This window comes from Schistocerca serialis, chromosome 2, assembly GCF_023864345.2.
Source record: "Schistocerca serialis cubense isolate TAMUIC-IGC-003099 chromosome 2, iqSchSeri2.2, whole genome shotgun sequence".
Taxonomy (NCBI): domain Eukaryota; kingdom Metazoa; phylum Arthropoda; class Insecta; order Orthoptera; family Acrididae; genus Schistocerca; species Schistocerca serialis.
The window spans coordinates 1,041,504,893-1,041,532,354 of record NC_064639.1 but is presented as its reverse complement, the minus strand read 5'-3'; positions in this window follow the sequence as shown (position 1 = coordinate 1,041,532,354).

Below are 27,462 nucleotides of genomic sequence, written 5' to 3'. Positions count from 1 at the left end.
CTCATGCGGGTATTCTCTGAGTCTGCCCCATCCATCGACCATCTCCTCACCCAGGCTGCCCTGATATACCACTGTCGCCACCCTGTTGAATCCTCCAAATCCCCTCCCCAATCCTACTGTTGCCAGCGGTGCCTGATGTACAATGACCACCTGACTCCCAACTGCAAAACCCCCCACCTGTCCCCATTGCGAGGCCTCCCACTTTCTTAAGAACTGCCCCAACCTTGCTGCTCCTCCTTCCTGTAATATCTGCAATGGCCCCCATCCCACCTACTCCCACAAGTGTAAAGCTAAACCCCCTCCAGCCACCCCTGAGCTTACAGTCCCAGTTCGTCCCATCGATCCCCCTGTCCATCCCAACAATTCCCTCCATCCAACCCCCATGGCCGAGGACGTCATCTGGTTCCTTACCGTTGTACTCCAAAACATTCATCCTTTTCAGCACCCCCACACCTTCCAACAAATCTCCCTTGCCGCTCGCTCCGTTTTCCACCTGAACACCTTCGCCACTTACTCCCACAACCAAGCCCACTTCGCCTTCACCCACCTCGACACCCTAGTTTAAGTCTCTTCCCTTCCCTCTCTTCCCCCCCTCTTTCCCACCATGGCGCGGCACGAGTATTGCATCCTCTACCAGAACATTCGCTCCTTCCACTCCAACAAATACCTCATCATGCACACCCTCTACCACCACCAGGTCGACACCTTCCTCTTGAACGAAACCTTTCTCCAGCTACACCATTCTATCCGCACCTCTCCCTATATCCTCCACCGTACTGATGCTCCTGGTCCTCGTGTGCAGGGTGGAGTCGCGATTGGCCACCTTAAGCATATCCCTGTCCGGCCACAACCTCTCCTCAATGACCCCACTGAACACCTTATCCTTAGCGTCTTCTTCCCCTCCCTCACCACTACCTGTGCCACCATCCATGTCCGCTCCACTGCTCCTCTTCCTTATGACTTCATCTCGCACATTGACCGCACCTTCTCCAGTTATGTGATTGCCGCCGACCTCAACGTCCATAGCCGCACTCCTGCTGCCCTTCGGCGGTGGCATCAGTTCCTCTCCACGATCCAAGGTGACCTTGTTCCCCTTCCCCAGCACACCCGACCCGAAAGTGACGCCTCCCCCGATGTTGTCATTGCCTTCGCCAACCTCCTTGGGCATATCGCTGTCGCCGTCCTCGACCCCACAGGTAGCAAGCACCTCCCTGTCCTTCTCACCATAACGTCTGCTCACCGCCCCCCTCTGGCTCCACACCCTGCACCCCCTCCCAAGGTCGTCCATGACTATCACCGTGCTAACTGGGATGCCTCCCGGGACTCCATATCCACTCAAGTCAAAAGCCACCCTCTTACCTATCACCATCCTGACGACATCATCCACGCCTCGTCCTTCCTTCAGAAGGTAATTACTGACGCTGTGGAGGCCCATGTTCCTACTAAAACCATCCACCCACACCGCCTCACTCTCCCTCCACAGGCTGTCCTCCTCCTCTGTGAATCCTGTTGCCTCTATCGCTCCTTCCTGCGCACTCGTGACAGGGATACACTCCAACGCCACCGTCAAATACAGCGACACGTACGGAACCTTATTACAACAATGCAACGCCGAGCCTGGCGCCAGACCTGCACATGACTCAACGCCACCCTCCCTATCAACTCCTCCAAGTACTGGTCCACCTTCCATCGCCTTACTGGTTCCCTTTCTGCTCCCAACTACCCCCTTCTCCATAACGATCGCCCCCTTCCTGACAACCTCAGTAAGGCCAACCACTTCGCTGCCCACCTTTCCGAGGTCTTCTCCATCCCCGATGATCCCCACTTTGATTATTCTCTTTTCCCCACCGTCATGGAACGTGCCGATACCTCTGTCGCTCCACTTGCTCCTAGTCTCCAGTACTTGGGGCAGTTGCCCCCCTCCAACATAAAGACTCCCATCACAGCACAAGACATTAAACTTATCCTCCAGTCCAAACGCAACATGGCCCCTGGTCACGACTATGTCACCTACCGTCACCTTCGAGAAAGCCCCTATTCCTTCCTGACTGTCCTCGCCCATCTCTATAATGTCATCCTCTCTACTGGCTTCTCCCCTGACCTGTGGAAGACCTCCCGCATCCTCTTATTCCTCAAACCCAACAAACCCCCTTCTGCTGCCTCTTCCTATCGTCCCATCTGCCTCACTTCCATCTTCAGTAAGGTCTTTGAATCCATCCTCTCCCACCGTATCCATCAGCACCTTGCTCAACACCACCTCCTCCCCCTTACCCAGTGTGGCTTCCGCCCCTCCTTCTCTGCTGAAGACCAACTCCTCAAACTCGTTCACCTTCTGTCCCTCCAGCTCAACTCCCGTCGCTCCACCATTTTTGTTTCTCTTGACCTCCAAAATGCCTATGACCGTGTATGGCATCCCGGTCTCCTCTTTAAACTCCAAACCTACGCCCTGCCTATCAATATTGTCCATCTGGTCGCTTCCTTCCTCTGACACCGTCCTTCCTATGTCACCCTCCACAACACCAACTCCCGTATCTTTTATCCCATGGCTGGCGTCCCCCAGGGTTCTATCCTCTCCCCTCTCCTTTATCTCTTGTATACGGCTGATATGCCCAAGCCACCTCCACCAGTCCACCTTCTCCAGTATGCTGATGACACCGCCTTCCTGGCTCTCTATCCTACCCTTCAATGGTCTCAACGTACCCTCCAAACCCACCTTAACCAGTTCACCACTTGGTGTATCCAGTGGTTCCTCCGTCTCAACCCCTCCAACACCCAGGCAATCATCATAGGCCGCACCACTCGCTCCTTTCGCCTCCATGATTTCTACCTCACCATTTATGGTCATCCCATCCAGCTCACCCCCACCCTGAATTACCTTGGCCTCACCCTCGACCGACACCTCACCTGGACCCCTCATCTCCAGACAGTCCAGCAGAAAGCCCATTCCCACCTCCGCCTTCTGAAACTCCTGTCTGGCCGGACATGGGGATTGCATCCTTCTACCATCCTCCACACCTACAAATCCCTCATCCGTCCTATCCTCTGTTATGCCAGCGTTGCCTGGATCTCTGCCCCCACCCGCTTTTACAAGACCCTCCAAATCCTTGAACGCCATGTGCTCCGCCTTGCCTTCCGTATCCACCTTCCTTCCCCCACATGGCTCCTGTATGTACTGATCCCCTTCCCCCACCTCCTTCTGTTCCTCCAACATCTCTGCATCATTTACATTGTCCGCAGGCTTGATCCCCCCCACCCTCTGGTTTCCTCCTTCCTCTCCACCCCCCGCCCGTTGCCGCGCCTCTATCGCTGTATCCCTCCCTCTCTCCACCTCCACACCCTCCATCTCCTTCATCAGGGCAATTTCCAACTCCTCCCCCTCCCGGATGACGAACTTTGCCGTGACATCTACCCTTCCTTCCAACTATAACCTGACCTTGCTCCCCCCACCCTCCCCAGGGCCCCCTTTTATCTCTTCACTCCTTCTCCCAGAGCGGATTTTCCTCCTTCCACCCCCCCTCACCCCTGAGACCGTGCACCCCATACTTGCCTCTTTCCTTCCCACATCCCTCCCTACCTGGCCGTCTTCAGCGTGCCCCCCGCTCATCTCCCCCATCTCTTCCCCTCCCTCCCTTCTTCCGGCCTCCCTCATCTCCTTGCGCCTGGCAGGTCCTCTGTATTGATCATCGTCAGTGTGCCACATCAGTGTTGTGTTTAGTGCTGTTTCTCCTGTGCATCAAGAGGTGTGATTTTAATTGTGTTCTGCCTTGAGGTTCGCCATCAGTGTTTGTTATGTGCTACGCCATTCGTCGATACCTTTTACGCTCCAGTCATACTGTGCCTTGTGTTCTTTTAATTGTCGCAGTGTGTGGCTTTTTTGTGTGCTACTTTTAAACAGTTTTTTATCTCCATTTTACAGTCACCCCGTTTTTGTCTATTGCCTTCCATGATGTTCCCCCTTTTTTATATCTATGTTCACCATATTCTCTCCTTTGTTATTTTTAAATGTCATCTATTGTTTGTTCTATGTCTTTCGACTGAAGAACAGCGCATATGCTGCTGCCAGCCCACCCCGATGGGGAACTGAAATACAATAAAGAAAAAAAAAAGCGAAACAGCACTCATTCTTACCACTTGACAATGACTGAGAAGAGCTCAGTCGAAAGCTCGTGGGATTTTAACAACCTGACGTGGCTGGAAGCCAGAGATAAATTTGTTTTTATTATTTTTATTAATTCATAGCGCCGCGAAACCATGTATTCGTACTCTATTACGACGTTAAGTATCAATTTACTTACGTTTTCAAGTCAGCAATGGCGTATACGTTCCTGGTCAAATAGCATCTATGCCGTGTAAAGTTGTTACAATAGACATTTCTCCACTGCGAAGAAACGGGTAGTGAAGAAATGTATTGTAAGGCAACACAGTGTGTTTCATGCGTTTATCCAAGGGTTAAGTTAGCACTGTCCTCGAATTGTACAGCCATATTTAACAGGCCTTGGACGACAGAAAGCCTATTATAACGGTTCAAAATAACCGAAGACACGTTGTGTACAGATAAGGGACGAGACCAGGCTATACACCACCTGCTTTTCGACTACTGTAGGGTACGCTCATGGAGGAAATAACTGGAAAAGGTAGACGACGGCCCACCAATAAATCAGACATAGTGCACAAATTCGCAACAGATTTTTACAACTTTTGTAACTCGATAACTTCCTCAGTTGTATGACAGTACTTAGTGTCCGTTCATATATGCTCTGAAACACCGGGATGTACACTGGAATTCGTAATCCAAATTCATACAGTCATTGACTCAGTTATTGGATTGTTTCATAACACAAGGTGTTCATGTCCGTACTTCCACGTTCATCTAAATTGTGTATATCTTGGAGACGCAGACCTTTACATGTAGATACAAATTTGATATTTAAATTAATTCAGCTTTGGCATATTCTAATTTTGTATTTGGAAAGTAAGGCACATGATGTAACCACATGAGTTGTAAGATCCTCGTCGATCTAATATTTTATGGATAACATTTTACGTTAACTTCAAACTTTTACTGTTGCATTGCAAGGGGGCACGTTTCATAAATAAATAATAAGATTAAAAAGCTACGTCTTCCTACCAGGTTACATGGAGACAGTATGCAATCAACTGTGTGTCCTCTTTTCTGTTTTCCACAAGACAGTTACTTTACCAGAAAAGCTGAAAATTTTGCACTGTCTAAGCACATCCGGCATTTGTCGAAATTTTGAAATCTCTGCTTTCATTTCTTCTTCCGTGGCCCAAAAAATACAATTTTGTCTGTCCTTCCTCTGCTTTCACATCCTCCTGAAAAAGTTGTAAAGTTTCGAGTGCTTCTGTTGTTAGCAGGTAAGATTCTGCTTTATTCACAAGAATCAAAAGAAAAGTGATAGCAGTATCTTTTACTTGTGGAAAAGTTGTCTGCAGACGTATAGAAAGAGACAAACATGCAGTAAAGAAAGTGAAGAGTCAGTTTTATTTTATTCAATAGACAAAAAACTTGAAACAGCCATCAACATGCCACTTGTGTGATACTTACTTGGGAGTCTACAAAATTTTGGGTGAATTTACAGAACCAGTCTGTCACAGTTACAAGCAATTCATTATTACATTTCCTGTGTATTGTCCACACTGACCTCATATTCGATTCAGAAGCGATTCCAGCAAAGACAGGTAGTAGGACTCCGCGGCAAAACGACGACGATACCTCTACTACCCCATATTGTAGACAACGATATGATTTTGTGCTGGTAGCTATTAATGGAACAAATAATGACACGTTTTTGTCGGAGATCGTGAACAGAAAAAAAACTAGCAAAGATGGCAGAAGTCACCAATAATCTATTTCAATGTCTGACGTACACAATTTGCTTTTTTCCAAAGGAGCTGGCCTCCAGATGTAAATAAAGAACCTGAAATTGGTCTTCTTGTGAGAAATGTGATTGCGAGTAGAAATTATTCCCGAGATTCGTCAGCCGCGGCCAGTGCGACTGATTTCTTCGTTTTCGTATGCTATAAATATCACAATGGCCACACCTGTCTTTCACCACTTCGCTGAGCGAGCAGAGAAAAGAAACAAATAAGCAGCTCATATTTCCAAGAGGAATGTTACCCTTCGAGCTAAAATAAAGAAACTATAAAAAGTTTCAGAGTAAACAGAAACAGGTCGCTAGTGAAACAAGAAACAACAGATGTAGCTGTAATAAAATTGAATATTATCTTTCAAAACTATATTAGACAAATGCAAGACATTCTCAAATTTCATCGGAGAAAAAAATTGATAGGAAGAGGAAAAATGCATGTAATCATTAAAAATCGTGCGTTAGGACATAATACTGTTATCAAGAACGAATTAGACAGCAGGAAGAAGTTCGCCATTTTTCGACATACTTAAGGCATTCGATGATTTCCTAACGACGATGAAGAACTCTAATATTTGCAGCTGATCTTGAACCTAAATTACAGTTAGTTCTCTTCGACATAAGCCTTTACAAACCCAAAAATTGTGTCCAGCAGTCAAGGCTTGCCAGAAAATGACAATATGGCTCTGGAAAATGACGGTCAGTACATCAGTTTTGGTCAGTTCGAAAATATGAAAGATGATTTAAGACCAGAAATCTTCTGTGACGTTACGCTGCTATAAAAATGCTCCATCTTTCCTACCGGAGTAGCATCTAAAATGTCCTATGCCTTTGACCAAGTTCGCAAAATATGGGGGCCGGCACAGTAACCTCTCGTCAGGCCCACGATACGGCGAAACATTAGATTTTTTTTCTGCTGGCAGAGTTAATTTATGCCAGGTCTTCGTGACCAGTCATATTTGGCCGGATTAGAGATACATATAAAAAATAGAGCACGAAGGATGCTTCAAAACCAATAGACAGAGAAGAGTAGTTAATGTTAGACTCGAAAAATCCTCACAGATATATAGTGATCTTGAAAAATACTGACAATTGGAGCAAATCGACTGAAAAGATGACAGAGAAAAAGAAAGAGGCAGAGAGAGAGAGAAGTTAAGTATCAGAGATGGGTCAAACATGATAATCTGGTGCTTTTATAGCCCATCGGCATCAGAAGTTGTAGTGGCAGAAAGCTCCAGAGGGAACTTGCAGAATATCGCATTCAATATCCTGATCACACAGTTGTAATTGGCGAAGATTTCACTTTGCCATCTATAGAATTGGAGAGACATGCAATCAAAACTGGTGCCAGAGACAGGGATTCGAATTAGATGATTCTGAATATCTTACCTGAAAATTAGTTGAAGCGACCATTCTCGTCAGTCAGTAAGCGATTTTTATGATTTTTTTGTTTTGGAAAAAGCTAATGAAGCAGTCAACATAAGTCTTAAATACATTGTATCTTACGTTGACTCAATGAATTACGTGCACACTAATGAAGGCATCCCTCCGAAATTTGGCTGAATGTTCACAATGGGTGATTTTTTATTTTAATTTGTTCATTAGTTATTGCCAAAAACGTGACCACAAACGCACTACAAAACTATATTTTGTTTCAAACATCCGCCATTTTTATTAGTTTATCAAATTTCAGAAAACTGTGCTACTACTTCGTCCGGAATATCGTTTAGATTAAAAAAAATGTTTGTTTTTTGATTTCAGATAAGATCTGCAGATTACAGGACTTCCGCCATGGACACACTTCATTCTGAACAGAGCAACTTTAACTCCTCGGATGGAGGGGCTATATGATGATTCACTTTCTTTTAAAAAAAAGGACAGAAAATGCTGTCGAAGAATCAATAAATAATGTGCAAAAAGATTTACTTACTTCATAGGCTGACAGGTGGATGGATATTTGAGGAGGTACCTGGAGAACCGACGGGAGAGGGCAACGCCTTAGAGCAGTTTTCGAATGAGTTAACGTAGAGCAGGGCATGAGTGATTACAAGGCTTTGATAGCATCAGTGATTACGTATGTTGCAAGAAAAATGTGTTTACTTAGGACGAGTAAGAGGATAGAGTATCCAACTATTTAACATTAGATATTCAGCTCTGAGCACGAAAATATGCAGCACAAACTGATAAACTGAACAGAATTTTTCGTTGGGCCTTAGATCAGTATGGGCCGAGCAAGATTTTGAGGCATGGGAAAGACACGCCGTGGTTCAACAGCCGTGTCGGAAAGTTGCTACGAGAGCGAGGGAGAGTTTTATCGTAGCTTTAAGCTAAGTAAAATCCTAGTTCACGAATGAAAACTGAACGAAGAGGAAATTAATATAAGGAGAGAAATGTGAGAAGCATTGATTGAATATAAGAGTGAAATTTTGCCAACCAGTCTAACTAAAATCCTAAGACTTCCTGTATTACGTGAAGTCAGCACCGGATCCAAACCATCTGTTCAGCAACTCAGTGACCACACTGATAACGAAACGAAGCCAGAGAGAAGGCCGGAATGCTGGATTGAGTCTTCTGAGTCTGTTTCACCAAGGAAGAATGGTTCCTCATCTAAACCATCGCACGAACACTGAAAAAGTAAATATTGAGAAAAGTAATCACGGATTAGAAATTCAAATATAACTGATGATAAGTTGAAAGGTATCTGGACCACATGAGATACGTGTGAGATTGTAACGGAAATACTCGAAAGGACTCGCTCTCATTTCAGCAGTAGTTATCATTGGCTCTTGGAGTAAAGGAAAAGTACTTTTTTTGAGTTATCAGTCTTCTGCCTGTTTTGATGCGACCCACCAGGAATTCCTATCCTATGCCAACCTTTGCATCTCAAATAGCAATTGCAACTTATATCCTCCATTGAATGTATTTCAGTATCTGTCTTCTTCTACTGTTTTTACCCTCTACAGCTCCCTATAGTACAGTGCTTCCCAACCTTTCTTATATCATTACCCCTGAGTGCAATCAGACATTAGCTAGCATCCCCACCCACCCCCCACCCCTCTGTCTCTGTCATCTGTTGCCCCCCCCCCCCTCTCCAGCCCCACATTATCACCAAATTTAGCTCCTAACTAAAGTGTAGAATGAAAGACTATTAGTTTTAAATTAATGAGAGATGAATGATATTTAGTTTGTGTGTGGGGGGGGGGGGGGCAGGAGGTGGGGGTGTTAGAATTATTGACGAAGGAATTAATGGTGCATCGCAAGTGCTACCCACAACTCCTTCTCATATAAGAAAGCTAACTATCCACAGTGAGGGTAGACACTTGTTACAAAACATACTTCCCTGCATTACACCTCTCTGTTGCGGCACTTGCTTGGGCTGCACACTGCAACCACATTTAAAATCAACCAAGTTAAAATGTGTGCACTATACTTACTGTTCGTACGAGGGTCACTCCAAAACAAATGCACACTTTTTTTTTAATCCATCTTTTATTCTACATGTTTGAAAGTTTTACAGTGTGTAGATACATCCTTTAGGAACAATATTTTCATTTCTCCACATAATTTCCATCCCTCCCAACTGCCTTACGCCATCTTGGAACCAGCGCCTTATACCTGCGCGGTAAAATTCTGGACCAACCTGTTGGAGCCACTGTTTGGCAGCGTGCACAAGGGAGTCATCATCTTCAAACTTTGTCCCACGAAGAGAGTCTTTCAGTTTTCCAAAGAGATGATAGTCACATGGAGCCAGGTCAGGACTGTAAGGCGGGTGTTTCAGTGTTGTCCATCCGAGTTTTGTGATCGCTTCCATGGTTTTTTTGACTATCATGTTGCCGTGCATTGTCGTGTAACAGCAAAACATCCTGCTTTTGACGATGTGGTCGAACACGACTCAGTCGTCGATATGCATCAGAATTTACGGTGGTTCCACTTGGCACGATGTCCACAAGCAAGAGCGCTTCGGAATCGATAAACACCGTAGCCATAACTTTTCCAGCAGAAGGTGTGGTTTTGGATTTTTTTTCTTGGGTGAAGTTGCATGATGCCACTCCATTGATTGCCTCTTCGTCTCTGGTGAAAAATGATGGAGCCGTGTTTCATCACTTGTCACAATTCTTCCAAGAAATTCGTCGCCACTATTCTCGTACTGTTGCAGATGTTCGCTGCCTGCCTTTTTTCTTGTTTCTTTGTGAGCCACTGTCAACATCCTGGGAACCCGCCTGGCACAAACCTTTTTTAACGCCAAAACTTTCAGTATTCTGCAAACACTTTCTTCCCCTATCCCAACATAGCGTGACAATTCGTTCACTGTGATGCGTCTGTCAGCAGTCACCAATTCGTTAACTCTCTGCACATTGTCTGGAGTGTGTGCAGTACGAGGTCTGCCGCTGCGAGGACAATCCTCAGTGTTGCCTTGCCTGCTTTCGTCATGTAACCTGCTTGCCCACCGACTAACTGTACTGCGATCGGCAGCAGCATCTCCATACACCTTTTTCAACCTCTTGTGGATGTTTCCCACTGTCTCGTTTTCACAGCACAAGAATTCTACAACAGAACGTTGCTTCTGACGAACGTCAAGTGTAGCAGCCATCTTGAAGACATGCTGTGATGGCGCCGCTCACGGAAAGAGGTTGAACTAAGTTTGAAAACAAGCGAGAAGGATGTATCTACACACTAAAACTTTCACACATGCAGAATGAAAACTGTATTTTTTCAAAAATAGTGTGAATTTCTTTTGGAGTGACCCTTGTAAATCACTTGATTGCAGCACTCCTTGGTTCTGAACTGACAGAAATTGGAAGACATCTCACTGTCAGTGCTTTGGATCTGACCGCAGTCACTAATAGTAATAGTAATAGTAACAACAGTGTGTACAGCACTACAGTAGCCACTATATATTACTGCTGTGTCATGCTGTCAGTTAATTCATTTACCTGTTTCGAAGCGACTAATAAAGCAACATCTGGACTAATGCATATACTCGTACCATCTACAACTTGGAAAAGACATTTTCTTGAGATATTTATCATTTGTTACGTATATATCTGACTTTCATCATCATCTATGTGTAGGACAAAACACAACATATGTGTGTAGTGGGTTGACTATGTGAGGAACGTGTAACCTTCACCGCGTTAATGATACTAATTAAGAAAAAGTAGGGCGTTCGGAGTGGCCGTACGGTTAGGGCGCCATGTCACGGTTTGCGCGGTCCCTCCTACCGGAGGTTCGAGTCCTCCCTCGGGGATGGGTGTGTGTGTGTTGTTCTTAGTATAAGTTTGTTTAAGTAGTGTGTGAGTCTAGGGAATGATGACCTCAGTAGTTTGGTCCCTTAGGAATTCACACACATTTGAACATTTTGAGAAAAAGTAATTATCGATAACTTATACAATCAGCATTAGGGGCTTACAAGATTGTGATAATAGTAATAATCCTTTGAAAATAATTTAGTTTCGTGATTGAAACAGAACCGAATAATTTTGCTTCTACCCCTCAAAAAATTTCATTTTACCCTTCGGGAGGTAAGTCCCTTCAGGTTGGGAACTGCTGCTCTAGTTCCATACAAATTATTCCCTGAGGTCTCAACAGTCACCCTGTCTCTTCTTCTTGTGCGTGCCTTCCATACACTATTTCCTCGCCGATTCTGTTGTGGTTGGCAGGAGAGCCAACACCGTGTTACTAGAGGACGCCGAAATGCACGCGTTTTAGCTCACGCAGGCTGGCGTGAGGTCTGGAACAGGACAAGGAAATTAGAACTTAGAAAAACGGACGTAGCTGGTGGAATACTTTAATCCATTAATGATGAACTTCGCTCTTGACGGTACATGATTCACAATATCAATAGTAACTGAATATGGCGCCTTGCTAGGTCGTAGCAAATGACGTAGCTGAAGGCTATGCTAAACTATCGTCTCGGCAAATGAGAGCGTATTTTGTCAGTGAACCATCGCTAGCAAAGTCGGTTGTACAACTGGGGCGAGTACTAGGGAGTCTCTCTAGACTAGACCTGCCGTGTGGCGGCGCTCGGTCTGCAATCACTGATAGTGACGACACGCGGGTCCGACGTATACTACCGGACCGCGGCCGATTTAAAGGCTACCACCTAGCAGGTGTGGTGTCTGGCGGTGACACCACAGATTCTGCGCAGAACCTCCTCATTTTTTTTGCATCAGTCCACCTAATTCTCAATATTCTTCTGTAACACCATATGTCAGACACTTCGATTCTCTATTGTTCCGGTTTTCCCACAGTCACATTTCACTACTATACAATGCTCTGCTGCAGACGTACGCTCTCTGAAATTTCTTTGTCAAATTAAGGCCTATGTTTGATACAAGTACACTTCTTTTGGCCAGCAATGTCCTTTAGTGCTAATCTGCTTTTTATGTCGTCTTTGCTACTTCCACCAACTGTTTCTTGCTCCCTAGGTAGCAGAATTCGGTAACTCGTCTATTTAGTGATCACAGATCCTGATATTTGGATACTCACTGTTCTCATTTCTGCTCCTCCTCATTACTCTCGCCTTTTTTCGATTGACTCTCAATCCATTTTCTGTACTCATTACACTGTTCATCCCATTCATCAGACTATGTAATTCTTCTTCATTTTCACTGAGGATGGCAACATCATCAGCTAATCTTAACATAGATAGCCTAACATAGATAGCCTTTCATCCTGAATTTTAATCCCACCCTGATATCTTTCTTTTACTTTCGTCGTTGCTTCTTCGATGTATAGACTGAACAACAGGGGCGAAATACTACATCTCTGTCTTACACCCTTTTTAATCCGAGCACTTCATTCTTGGTCTTCCAGTCTTAATGTTCCCTCTTGATTCTTGTGCATATTGTATATTACCCGTCTTTCCTTACAGATTACCCCCATTTTTCTCAGAATTTCGAACATCTTGCACCATTTTGCATTGTCAAACGCTTTTCACACGTCAACAAATCCGGTTAACGTGTCATGATTTTTCTTTCTTGCTTCCATTATCAACCACATTATCAGAACGGCCTCTCTGGTGCCTTTACCTTTCCTAACGTCAAACTGATCGACACCTAATAGATCCACAATATTCTTTTTCCTTCTTGTGTACGCTATCCTTGTGAGCAACTTGAATACATGACCTCTTAAGCTGACTGTGCGATAATTCTCTTACTTGACAGCTCTTGCAGTTTTCGGAGCTGTGTGGATGATGTTTATCCGAAAGGCTGATGGTATATCGCCATACAGTCTACACACCAACGTGAGTGGTCGTTTTATTGCCACTTCTCCAATGATTTTAGAAATTCCGGTGGAATGTTACCTAACCCTTCTGCCTTACTTGATCTTAGGTCGTCCAAAGCCCTTTTAAATTCTGATTCTAAATTGGATCCCCTATCTCTTCCCTATCGATTCGGGTGCTTCTATCACGTCATCAGAAAATTCTCCACCTCATAGAGGTCCTCAATGTGCTCTTTTCACCTATCCCCTCTCTCATTAGCATCCAGCTGTGGAGTTCCCATTGCACTCTTAACGTTAACGGCCTTGTTTTTAATTTTACCGAAGGTTGTTTTGACTTTTCTATATGCTGTTGTCAATCCTTCCGACAATAACTCCGTTTTAGATTTCTTCACGTTATACATGCGGCGATTTCGCCTTAGCTTCCCTGAATTTCAGATTTATTTGATTCTTAAGTGACTTGTATTTCTGTACTGCTGAATTTCCCTGCATTTTTTGTACTTCCTTCTTTCGTCGATGAGCTGAAGTATTTCTTCTGTTACTCATGGTTTCTTCGCAGTTACCTTCTTCGTGCCCATATTTTTCAATTTCTGTGACTGTCTTTTTTAAAGATGTCCACTCTTCTTCAACTGAAATGCCTACTGAGCTATTCCTGATTGCCGTATCTATTGCCTCAGAGAACTTCAAGCGTTTCTCTTCATTTCTTAGTATTTCCGTACCCCACTTCATCGCGCACTGATTCTTCCTGACTAATCTCTTAAACTTCAGTCTACTCTCCATCACTACTAAATTGTGATTTGAGTCTATATCTAGTCCTGGATACCCTTAGGATGCAATATCTGATTTCGGATTCTCTGCCTGGCCATGACGCAATCTAAGTGAAACCTTCCCGTATATTCAGGGCGTTTTCAAGTGTACCTCCTCCTCTCGTGATTCTTGAAAAAGTAGTCGCTATTACTAGCTGAAATTTATTGCAGAACTCAGTTAGTATTTCGCCTCATTCATTCCTACTACCAAGTTAATATTCTCCCGTAACCCTCTCTTCTACGTTTTCCCCTAAAACCTCATTTGAACCTCCCATTTTTATCTCCCCTTACATTCTGAATTACCCTTTCAGTATCCTTATATGCTTCAACCATCCCTTCATTTCCTGCTTGTGACCTCGGCATATATTCCTGAACTATTGTTGTCGGTGTTGGCTTGCTGGCGTATCTGATGAGAAAGACCCTATCACTGGACATTTCATAGTAACTCACTCTCTGCCCTACCTTCCTATTCATAGCAAACCCCTACTCCCGTTATACCATTTTCTGCTCCTGTTGATACTGTCCTATACTCGTTTGACTAGAAATCGTTGTCTTCTTTCCATTTCACTGACCCCTGCTATATCTAGACTGAGACTTTGCATTTCGCTTTTCAGATTTTCTAGTTTCCCTACCACGATCAAACTTCTGAGATTCCACGCCCCTTCTCATAGACCGTCATCCTTTCGTTGGTTAATCATTCTTTTTCTCATGGTCTCCCCCTTGGCAGCCCATTCCTGGAGATCGGGAATGGGGGCAAGTCTGTAATTTTTTGTCAATGGAGATACCATCAATCTTTTCCAGTTAGAGGCCATATGTCCTATGTCTTTAATGCAGTGGTTTCGGCTGCCTTCTGTATCATCACGTCGTTCATCAGTGCTGATTCTTTCGCCTTTTGGGGCAGTGTCCCACCCCAAGGGCAAGAGAGTGCCCTGAACCTCTATCCCCTCTTCCGCTCTCTTTGACAAGGCCGTTGGCAGAACAAGAGTAGAACCTTATGTCGGAAGTGTTCGGGCGTTACTGATGATGGTTTTTATTCAGATCATAAGCAGTGGCGGGGCTTGAATCCGGGACGGAGGACGCTTTGATTACTAATCAAAGACAGTATTCCCAGACGTCGAGATAGCGCCGTTAAGAATATGGATTTTTATGGAAGTGTTTGGCGAAAGACCGAACGGAGACCAGCACAGGTCGAGAGTCCTAATCTGTGGAAAAAGAAGAAGAAGAAGTTTGGCGAAACCTTACAGAGCCTGCACATCATACCACTTTTCATCAAACGGAAGAATTCTTTGCTAATCGCTTTGACATGTATTATTCATCAGTACTCAATATGTATAAGGCACTGGCATTAGTGCCCGATGTGTACGTAGAATTACATGCATGTCTAAACTTGTTCGTGTATCGATTTATACGAAGCCATATTAATTGAATAAATGGTAGCCTCTATACTGTGTTTCTTTCCACCCAGCCTACAAGACTTTGTGATACATGGTGAGTTTATAATTTAAAAAAAAATGTAGGATTCACGTGAAAACAAAGAAATAAATGGCTTTGGTTCAACAAAGCAAATTACAGTATATTCTCAATTAATAAATTACAAAAAACTGACAACAAATAATAATTTTTTTTATGAATTACTGTATGTTTTCAGCGTTAGCAATGTACAAAAAAACTTCTGTACAAATAATTGTATTGAATCTATATATAACAACTGGCGATCCTGGCAATGCTTTGAAACTGCCAAACAGGAATGGAAACTGGATACACATTTTAATCTCCTTCTCCCCCTTCTCTCTGTTTATATCTATATCCTCCTCCTCTCTCTTAGTTCATCTCCCTCGTCCTTCTCCTTCTCCTCCCTATCGCTGGCTATTACCTCCTTCACTGTCTCTCTTTATCTCCTTCTCTCACCTCTCTGCGCCATTCCTCTACTCTCTGTCCATTTCTCTCTGTGAAACACGTATGTAACGCAGCAGCGATGGCGAGGCATTGTAGCATCTGTGACCAGAGAGTATGCGCTTGACCGCGCGAGTGTTGCGAGCGGTTCTCAGTCAGTAGTAGTCTTTGCGAGTTAGTTGTCGCTATGCAGAGTAGCAGTCAGTCAGTCGTTGCGAGTCTGTAGCTCTGTCTAGTTGATAGCAGTATTCAGTCTGTAGTCGTCATGCAGAGCGGTCGGTCAGTAGTAGCAGCCCAGTGCGGTTGTGTGATGTAGGCGGTCGGCAACAATGGTCAAGATGAGGAATAAGGTATACTGTTAATTAATATAATCATTAGATAATGAAAAATTTTATTTATTGTAATTATTCTCCAACAAGTCTCTCAATAATAATTTTTTATTTCAAAAGCATTTTCTCAAAAGTTTAATTTTTTTTGAACTAAAGATCTCGTTGCACTTCCCATTTCATTCCACTTCTTTTTGAAGAAAAATTTCACTAGAATTACAAAAAAAAGGAGAATATTATTATTTGCAATGTAGTTCCTCCAAGTGGTGCGCAACAACAAGAGCAGATATGTGACATCCATTTATTCTGAGGTAAGACTTTAATTCTGATTGTTTTTACACAGGGCCAAAAACCGATATTTCGGTTTAATTGAATTTTCTTGTCACTGAATGGACTTTAATTTTTTGAAGGATTTATAATTGAGTCAGATTGCGAATTTCACATTTGTTGCCATTGTCAGTACATTTGATTGTGGGCAGGTTACGCATAGAGCCATGTCCATCAGCATTTCTAATTAGTATCGTTATTTTCTTTTAAAATTTTTGTGGGGAGGTTACACTTGGCACCCATTCCTATTAAGTATTGCTATATATTCTTTTAAAAAGATTGCGGTGGGGAGGTTACACTTGGCGACACCCAGTCCAGGATCGTATTTCGTTGAGAGTCTTTTGAGTGACAGTCAGATATCTGCTCTTATTTGCTTAGATAATTAGGATTTGGCGCAACGCTTTTAATAATATTGTGACTTTCTTTCTACAGGTCAACGGCAATTTGCTGCTTTGTTGTATTTGTGTGTTGCTTTTGCATTGTGCTTATTTGCTTTGTGAAAAATTTTGACTATTGTAAAAATGCCGCGAAAGACTGTGAATAGTGTATCGCGAAGTATTGTGAATGAAATTACCGACTTAAACAACGTGACCGATAGTAATTGTGATACGCAACGTAATGATGACAATCCTGCGTTCACTAACAATCAGTGCATTCCAACCACTAAAGATGACTTTCACCTTAATGATGAACAAACGAACTCAATTGTCTCGTCTGTTAACTTGACGACAATTGATGACGCAGAATGCTCTATGGTAATGAGCGCTGTAGAGTTTAACACACCCGATTTAGAAAATCCAAGTAATGTACAGACAAATTTTTCGAATGAAAATGATCAGTGTAGTGAGAGTATGACGGATCCATTTAATTCCGAAATAATGTCTGACAGTGTACATCCGACTGATAATCCTTTTTGTAAGTTGCAAAATGACCAAATGGTCACACAAAGCGCGACAACTGCAGGTACACCATTAAACAGTACTGAGAATGCAACAGCTACTTTAAGTTTGGATCAATTTATGACAATAATGCTACAGTTTAAGAACGATCTTAGGGAAGATATCAAACAAGATAACAAAAAACTCAAACAACAACTTGATGAAATTTTTGACAACCATTACAAACAACTTAGCGAAACAATTGATAAAAGTGTCGATCTCACAAACGGAAAACAAGACGACCGTAAAGAACAGAACAAACAAGTTAGTGAGCAGATTACAGCTGTTACCGTGCAATGTCAGGACAGTAAGGAACAACTACGTGATGATACTAAGACTTGTGCTAATAACAGTAATGAAAAGGTTGGCACTGTTGCACAAGAATTCAGTAGCACACGTGTAGGCACAACCGAATCACATATACACGAAATTAATGCAGTCACTGAAGAATGTCCTAAAAACGAAGTACAGATTCGCGACGAAGTTAATTTAGAGTCAGTGGAAGTTTCATACACTCCGAATACGGAAGTTGACGAGAAAAGTGAACGACACAATAACCAGATTGACGAAAGTATTAAAGTAACAGAATTAACAATTATTTCAGTCACCAATACGTCACAGAATTCGCCACTTTGCGAGCATTTGTCAGAGTCACGCAGCGCATATCATGTGAGCAATTTACAGAGACTACGAGACGTAAAATCCGAAAAGCCACGCGACTTAAAATCTGAAAAGCTACGCAACTTGAAATCCGAAATCACACAGACAAACAGACTTTCACACAAACCCGAACGTGTTCTCAAGTTCAGTGACGAGAGCGTTGATAATAAGCAATTTGTATTTGTAAGAAAATGTAAAGAATTTAATAACGACAGAACACAGGTACACGCTTTGAGCTATATACGACAATTTGTTTTTGTACTTTCACCGCTATTACCTGTAATGCAAAAGCTAGCTTTGAACCTGATGCGACAATTTGCTATTGCATTTTCATCAGCGTTGCGTGTAATGAGGAAATTTGAATTAACATGGTTACAACAATTTGCTTTTGAATTTTTACCGCTATTGCTTGCAACGCAAAAGCTAAAATTTATTTGCAGTGCGTAATTGACCTCAGGGGATTCATTACGCTTTAATGAATATGTGCCGTAGCGAGCATAGGGCCCCGAGCTGTAGTAGTGCTGTTTCATCTTTAGTTTTCTGCACTGCTGCCTTCTCTTCTACTATCCTTTATATCTATCAAAACTGCTCTTTAACTATTGCTCTACGTAGTATTAAGAAACGAGTAATGAAAACCCGATGTGACTAACTTTTACCGAATGTGACAATTTTCAGTAGGCACTCCCGTAATGACAACTACCGCCGTAATTTTAATTACAGATAAAAATCGTAATCATCAGTATGTGTAAAATTAACAGCAAACGCATTTTTTGGTAACAATAGACGTTTTCCACCACAATAGCATGAAAGTCAACCGCTTAGCATACCTAACCAACAATGCAGTCTACAAGGTCAACCAAACTTTAATGTTTCGCCGCGTGCACGTATAGTCCCAGATCCAACAAATAGTAACGCATGGCAGCAAAGAAATAACTACGTACAGACAACACACTATTTCAACTCGCATAGCAATACGCCGTATAGAAATTACTATCATGACAGACGTAAAAATAACGAGCACAATTTTCAGCGTACATTTTAATAACAGTCGATCTTATGAGCAGCAACAACATCAGCAACAACGAATAATCATGAATGAAACAGACAATAGGTGTCATCCATAGCGTAACACGTCAGTACGAAATAACAGAACAGTTCATATAGTGGATATGCCACAACATTCTCCCGTAAATAATAATTACCGCTTTAGGCGTACACATTTTCCAGGAAATTGAAGAAGATGGTTCTACAGTAATTAAAAACATCGCATTTGCAAGCCGCATTTTGTCACCTGCTGAGCGAAATTATTCTGTTACAGAACTTGAAACATTATGAGATTTAGGCACTTTCTTTATGGCAGACATACCACCGTTTACACAGACCATAGAGCTATACAATTTTTGCTTTCAGCTAAATTTACTCACGACAGATTAAGCAGATGGAAACTTTATTTACAAGAATTTAATTTTACAATAGTTCACATTCCCGGCACACAAAATGTTATAGCAGACGCACTATCGCGTTCTCTCGGCAACAATCAGCACGACGTAGCAACCAACTTCTGCAAAGCAAATTTCAGTGTCATGTACATTCAGCAGGTACAAAACATAGTAGCAAATCAGAAAAGTATATACAAATTATTTGACAGATAACAAAGTGCACAGGCACTGAAAAAATTCTTTAGCATATTCAGAACAAATAAACAGACCGGCAAAAAATATTATGTTGACAGGTGTACATGCACTGAAAAATGGCTTTAGCATTTTCACAACAAATAAACATAATGGCAAAAAAAAAATTCATGTCCAAAGTGCACATGCACTGAAAAATGTCTTTAGTATTTTCACAACAAATAAACATAATGGCAAACATCATGTCGACCAGTGACATAAGTGTACTCACACTGGAGTTTAGCGAATCGAAAAATGTATAACCTATGAACATAAATGATGTTACCAAAAAAAATTTTTTCTTTATGTGACAAGAATCAGGATAGGAAAGGGAAGGATTGCATCATGGTTGTAGCACTTTAGATTGCACACAGCTGCTCTGAAAGTCCATATCTTTCCACAGTAGTACAACACCAAGTGACATAACTTGAAGTTCTTTTCCCATCAGAATTTATCAGTGTAGCCAAGACACTGAACTGTCGTAGTAATGTTCCATGTTTTCATTTTGGCAGTACATTAGGTACACCAAACAGTGGGACCATAATAATGTCTTCATCGCTCATGGTGGTGGACAGCATGTCGTGTCAACACCACACTCTTACAAGGCACACCAACGTAGAATTAGTGCAAAACCAAATATAGTGCTCCATGATCACTGGGATAAACAGGACAAATGGACATTGCAGTAATTCAGGGTAGTCAGCTTATGAGGTGAAGGACATCAAGTCACATAATATTGACAATTACAGTCTTCATTGATAGTTCGTGGCATTCATAGCCCAGTTATTGAACATTTCTGTACCAAGTATGTAGTATTACAGAAAAATGTTCATTAATTGTTTTACATAGAATCAGTAGCCTTCTTTTCCTGGTTACAAAATAGTATGAAATAATCGCATTCTTTTCAGTTACAGAGTATAATTAAGAATCATTAACCTTCTCCTAATTACAGTTAATTAATCATTTGTCATTAATTAATCATTTGTCTAATTACAGTTAATTAATCATTTGTCGTTAATTAATCATTTGTCTAATTACAGTTAATTAATTAATCATTTGTCATTTCAATATACTAAGAATTATTAGCCTTAATTAATTACAAAGCATTACTAAACAGTACCATAGTTAATTAATTATGTGTCATTCCAATCTATTAAGAATCATTAGTCTTTTCCTAATTACAAAGCATTATGAAACAGTCACATTCATTTCCAACAACAAAGTATCAACATTGGAAACAAGAGCTAATCAATGGCATAATTAATAACAATTCGTGGAGTGACATTAATTATTGGCACTCAGTGGCCATCAAGTATTGAATAGAATAAAACATAGTTCATCATTCAGTATTATTCAGATCATTACAAAGTCATTATTAAAAATCAGTTAATTACAGTCAAATCATTAGTAATCACAGGCATTACAATAAACAGTGGCAGTTATTAGCTAGTGACAAAGCATTATTTTGAATATAGTCTCATTAAGAGGTCATTACTCGAGTGACATGCTATTCAGAGTTGATCAGTATTATTCAGAATTATCATAAACTAGTGACATTATGTGGGACTGGTAATACATTTTTTTTGGTAGCAATGCATTGCGTTGGGATCGATAATTAATTGCTGAGGCATAATACTTTTTGCTTTTGACCTATTGCTGCAAATGAGGATAGGTAACGTCATTCGTCATGAGTCAGCTGTAGCAAGATTATGTAACAAGGCAGTACATGTGATCACATTTATAAATGATAAATACAAATGGGTAAAAAATATAAAAATGCAAGTACTAGAACAGGTATAATAAGTAACAGGTTTAGTAAGTGTCATGAAAAACTTCTCCTGGAAAAAATACAAAAACGGATTATTGACCTGAAAGAAGAAACGCACACTATGCTGAAAAGTAGTGAACTTCGAATTAACAAGTAGTGAAATGTGTATAAAATGTGTTCCATAGCTGTCCTTTCCAAAACTTTCCGTCATCCTACTATGCAATGTAACACCTGCTGTCAAAGCAAACCGCAACAAATACTTAAATAACTACGTAGCATAAATACATTACTTCAACATTATCCTCATCTGTAAAGAAAAAAACTTCATTATCCATATCATCATAACTTCACCATTATCATCACCTGTAAAGAAAAACTTCATTATTCATAATACCATTTCCTTCATCATTATTCATCAGTATTCACTATCATCTGCAAAAAATCACTTCATTACTCATTACATAACTATTCCTTATCTCTAGCATATTTCATCACTAAAACTAAGATGTGTAGTTCTCTCTGACAGCCTGCATCAATCACCTTGTATTCTGAAAGAAAAAATTAGTTAAGACTGCTATTCTGTGATGAGTATAGTATAGTCTTGTTAATGCTTGTTAATCCTGATCCCTTTACTCTTCCTCATAAAGTTATTGCATCTCCTTTCGTTTATTCCGTAGGTGAAATTCCCATTTATGTTAAATTTATTTCTTAGAATCATCATTCCTTTCTGAAATTGATGAACAAAGATTAATGTCTTGCATTTAAATCCTATACCCACTAAATAATGACTGGTTTATGGTGACACAATTAACCATACAGCATAACATGACAGAAAACGTAATATGTCCAAGACATTGACAGTGTTCGGATGCGAAAAAATGTACACAGAATAATACAATGCAGTAGCAAAAAAAATGTGAAACAGTCACGATGTTGAGATGTCATAAGGCAAAAAAAAAATGTCAAAGTCGACTGGTGTGTGTTATATCTTAACTATTTCATAGTGCATACAAACAAAACTGGAGTACAGTCATATACACAAAAAATGGAAAATGTGCACGGTCTGATGTGTAACGACAAGAAAAGCGACCTGCTAACCTTACCTTGCCGGGCACTTGCCAAGAAAAAAATACGATAATCATCAATAAGTAGTCACATAAATATAATTGCAGAAATAGTCGTAAATGTGTAAATTCATCTGGAAAAATATGCACGGTCTGATGTGTAACGACAAGAAGAGCGACCTGCTAACCTTACCTTGCTGGGCACTTGCCAAAAAAAAAAAAAATACGATAATCATCAATAATTAGTCAGGTGAATTAATTGCATTAGTAAATGGCATCATAGTGTGTTGAATCATACAGTGGTTTCACTCAATAAACGGTTTAATGTTTGAGATATGGTGATTGCCTTTCGATTTTCTGGTTCTCAAAGTTTCGACGTGTACAACATTGGGGTGAGGGATGCTGCGAATCCGATACGGACCTGCGTATAGAAGTTCAAATTTACTGCACTTACCTTTTAATTTGCTGGATAAATAGTGTGTACGTACTAATATCTTCCGTCCAACGTGAAAGTCGCGGCGTGTACAAACCTGTTTTTGCTGTCTTCTCCGGCGCTCTGCGGCACGTTCGATGTTGTTCAGCGCAATGTCAATTATTTCGTGGTGTCGTAGGCGACGATTTTTGGGGAATTCTATTAATTCTTTAATTTTGTTCGGTGGTTCAACGTTTTTCAGTATAACAGTCGGAGATAGCATAGTGGATTCATTTGGAATGGAATTAATTACATCTTGGAATGAGAGTATGTGTGTATCCCAATCAATATGTCTTTTGTGGCAGTATATTCTGCACAGCTTACCAATTTCCTTCATTAATCTTTCACAAGGGTTCGAAGAAGCGTGGTACTTGGATATATAGATCGGAGAAATGTTTCTAGCTCGTAACATGCGTGTCCATACACTACTACGAAATTGAGATCCATTGTCAGAAATTACTTTCATTACATGCCCTACATGAAATAGAAAATGTTTTACAAATGCTTTCGAAACAGTTTTAGCAGTAGCTTTGCGTAACGGAGTGAAAGTAACAAATTTTGAAGTGAGCTCAACAGCGACAAAAATGTAGCAAAAACCTCTGTTAGTTCTCGGAATCGGACCAAAAATATCTACTGCGGCCATGTGTCTTAATTTCACAGGTATAATGGGATATAAAGGAGGAATATGTGAAGTGGTGTCTGATTTAGCTTTCTGGCAAATTTTACAAGACGCTAAAACTCGTCGTATACGTTTTTCCATGTTGGTAAAATAACAGTTCTGTCTCAGTATAAGAAAACATTTTCGTGCTCCGTAATGTGCGTAACTTAAATGAGTGTACCAAATTAGTTTGTTAACCAGTTCGTCAGGAATGCATAATAACCAAATGTTGCTGTCAGGATGAGAGCGGCGAAACAGAATGTCATTGCGTACAGTGTAGTGGTTCCTAATCGTAACATTTTTCCTATCTTGCCAAAGGTGTTTAATTTCTTTCCACACATTGTCCTTATTTTGTTCTTGTGCTATGTCCTATGCTAAAGAATTTTTTCAGTGCCTGTGCACTTTATCTGTCAAAAAGTTTGTATATACTTTTCTGATTTGCTACTATGTTTTGTACTCACATTTTGTCTTTGTCTGATATATTTTGTACTTAGTGCGTGTGCACAACATTTACTTTATGTACTACATCTAATTATTCTTGCCAGTCTGTTTATTTGTTCTGCATATGCTAAAGAATTTTTTCAGTGCCTGTGCACTTTATCTGTCAAAAAGTTTGTATATACTTTTTTCTGATTTGCTACTATGTTTAGTATTCACATTTTGTCCTTGTCTGATATATTTTGTACCTAGTGCGTGTGCACAACATTTAAATATTCTGTAAGTTGTAGGATTTTGTTAATTAAAGAAAAATTTTGCCGCGCTTGGCAAGTCCAAATGACTCACCATCGCTGCCAAATTTTTGCCCCCCGAGTGGAGGGTTATGAAACACGTATGTAACGCAGCAGCGATGGCGAGGCATTGTAGCATCTGTGACCAGAGAGTATGCGCTTGACCGCGCGAGTGTTGCGAGCGGTTCTCAGTCAGTAGTAGTCTTTGCGAGTTAGTTGTCGCTATGCAGAGTAGCAGTCAGTCAGTCGTTGCGAGTCTGTAGCTCTGTCTAGTTGATAGCAGTATTCAGTCTGTAGTCGTCATGCAGAGCGGTCGGTCAGTAGTAGCAGCCCAGTGCGGTTGTGTGATGTAGGCGGTCGGCAACAATGGTCAAGATGAGGAATAAGGTATACTGTTAATTAATATAATCATTAGATAATGAAAAATTTTATTTATTGTAATTATTCTCCAACAAGTCTCTCAATAATAATTTTTTATTTCAAAAGCATTTTCTCAAAAGTTTAATTTTTTTTGAACTAAAGATCTCGTTGCACTTCCCATTTCATTCCACTTCTTTTTGAAGAAAAATTTCACTAGAATTACAAAAAAAAGGAGAATATTATTATTTGCAATGTAGTTCCTCCAAGTGGTGCGCAACAACAAGAGCAGATATGTGACATCCATTTATTCTGAGGTAAGACTTTAATTCTGATTGTTTTTACACAGGGCCAAAAACCGATATTTCGGTTTAATTGAATTTTCTTGTCACTGAATGGACTTTAATTTTTTGAAGGATTTATAATTGAGTCAGATTGCGAATTTCACATTTGTTGCCATTGTCAGTACATTTGATTGTGGGCAGGTTACGCATAGAGCCATGTCCATCAGCATTTCTAATTAGTATCGTTATTTTCTTTTAAAATTTTTGTGGGGAGGTTACACTTGGCACCCATTCCTATTAAGTATTGCTGTCTTTTCTTATAAAATTACGGGGGGGAGGTTACATCTGACATTGAGCTCGTTTATTTTTATTACAAATTCGTACTCCATAGCACAATTCTGATCATAAGCCGACAAGCCACACACACAATTCCTCTGTTTTCTTTGGAAACAAACTACGAGAAAGAAAATTAATTTACATATTCCTGTGTGTACAGTAATTTAAAGACTTGTGTATTGAGAAAGAATATATACGCGAGAAATAAGATGCCTGGCTGAGAAAGAAAACAAAACTGCAAATTTTTACGGTAGTACACAGCATAGGATTTTCTTTCGAAGTTAACAGGAAAACTGTAGACCGTTATTTTAAAAAAAATATGTTGGCCATACTCGTCAGAATATCTGTTAAAGTATCGTGTAAAAATTTAAAGTAAATCGGTCAAGAACTTTTCGAGAGTTTTGGCAACAACGTTTCCTCTTTATCTATTACACACACACAGACACACACACACACACACACACACACACACACACACACACACACACACACACGCACGCACGCACGAACGCACGCAATTAAACATTCAAAACGCTGTAGAAATAACACCACTGGTCAGAATGGTGTCAAATTGCAACGGAGTATTGTTGGAGAAGGGGGAAAACGTACGGCAGAAGCAATGGATGGCGCTGTATGTGTCAGAATACGTAAATCAAAACACCTGTCATGCGCACGACCCATTGAAGTTGGTATAAACACGCCGGGTACACGTCTGTTCCTCCTCTCGCGTCTGCGACGTTCGCCATGACTGTCTCAATGCAGGATCGCGCTCTGCACGTAAAGCTGTATTACAAGAATGATGGCTGTGCACACGTCGCTCTGCAGAAGTTCCGGACACTGGAGGGTTTGAAAAAAAGGCGTTGGTCCGATGACTGCCATGGGTCTGGAGAAAATGATTCGTAAATTCGAAAAGACGGTTTCTTTTGGTGTGCAACCTGGTAGAGGGAGGAAACGAATTGATTCGACATCAGTGGAAGCAGTGGCCACAGCAATGCAGGAGGAGGCGAGTGGTGGTGTGCAAATGTGTAGAGCACAGAGAATGCCCGAACATTGGACATACCCGTGAGTACAGTGCGTAAAATCCTACGAAACGTCCTTCTTTGCTATCCATTCAAAATTACCTATATGCACGAGTTGCTTCCTGTTGACCTGCCAGCAAGAGAGACCTTTGCTTTAGAATTTCTTGCTCATATGGAAGTGGACAATGATTGGCCGTGGAAGATTTTGTGAACAGACGAAGCCCACTTCCATCTGACAGGATCTGTCAATGCACAGAATTATCGGATATGGGCAACTGAAAATCTACACACAAATCAACCAGTACCACTTCATCCTGAAAAGTCACTGTGTGGTGCGGGTTTACGGCATCATTTATCATAGGGCCATATTTGTTCGAAGAGACAGGTCCTTCCAGTCGTGTTACCTGCACCGCCACTGCTAAGCGCTATGAGTGTCTTTTGCGCAACCACGTCATTCCAGCTCTCCAACAGCGTGGAAGTGTGGATGGCATCCTTTTTATGCAAGATGGTGCGCCTCCGGACATTGCAAATCCAGTTAAGCAGCTGTTGAAGCGCAATTTCGGAAATGCTTGAATTATCAGCCGCCATTTCCCTACAGCCTGGCGGTCCCGGTCGCCTGATCTTAATCCGTGTGACTTCTGGCTGTAGACCTCTCTGAAAGATGTGTTCAGTGTTCCGATTGCAAACTTAGCTGCACTGAAGGCACGCATTGCCAACACATTCTGAACGTGACCCCGAAAACACTTCGATCAGTTGTGAAACATGCTGTTTCTCGATTTCAACTTGTTGCAGAAAACGGTGGACAGCATATTGAACATGTTTTGCGACAATCACATGGAAATTAATATACCGATTTAATTTTGAATCCTGCTTCTTATGCGGTTTTTGGCCTCAGGACAATTAAAAACCGATGTCGTTGATGCTTTTTATGCGATTTTTGGCCTCATGAGAATTACAAACCAATGTATGCGAAGCTTTTTATGCGGTTTTTGCCCTCTGGATTATTAAAAACCTATTTTTCCCATCCGATGTGATATGCCCTTGCCG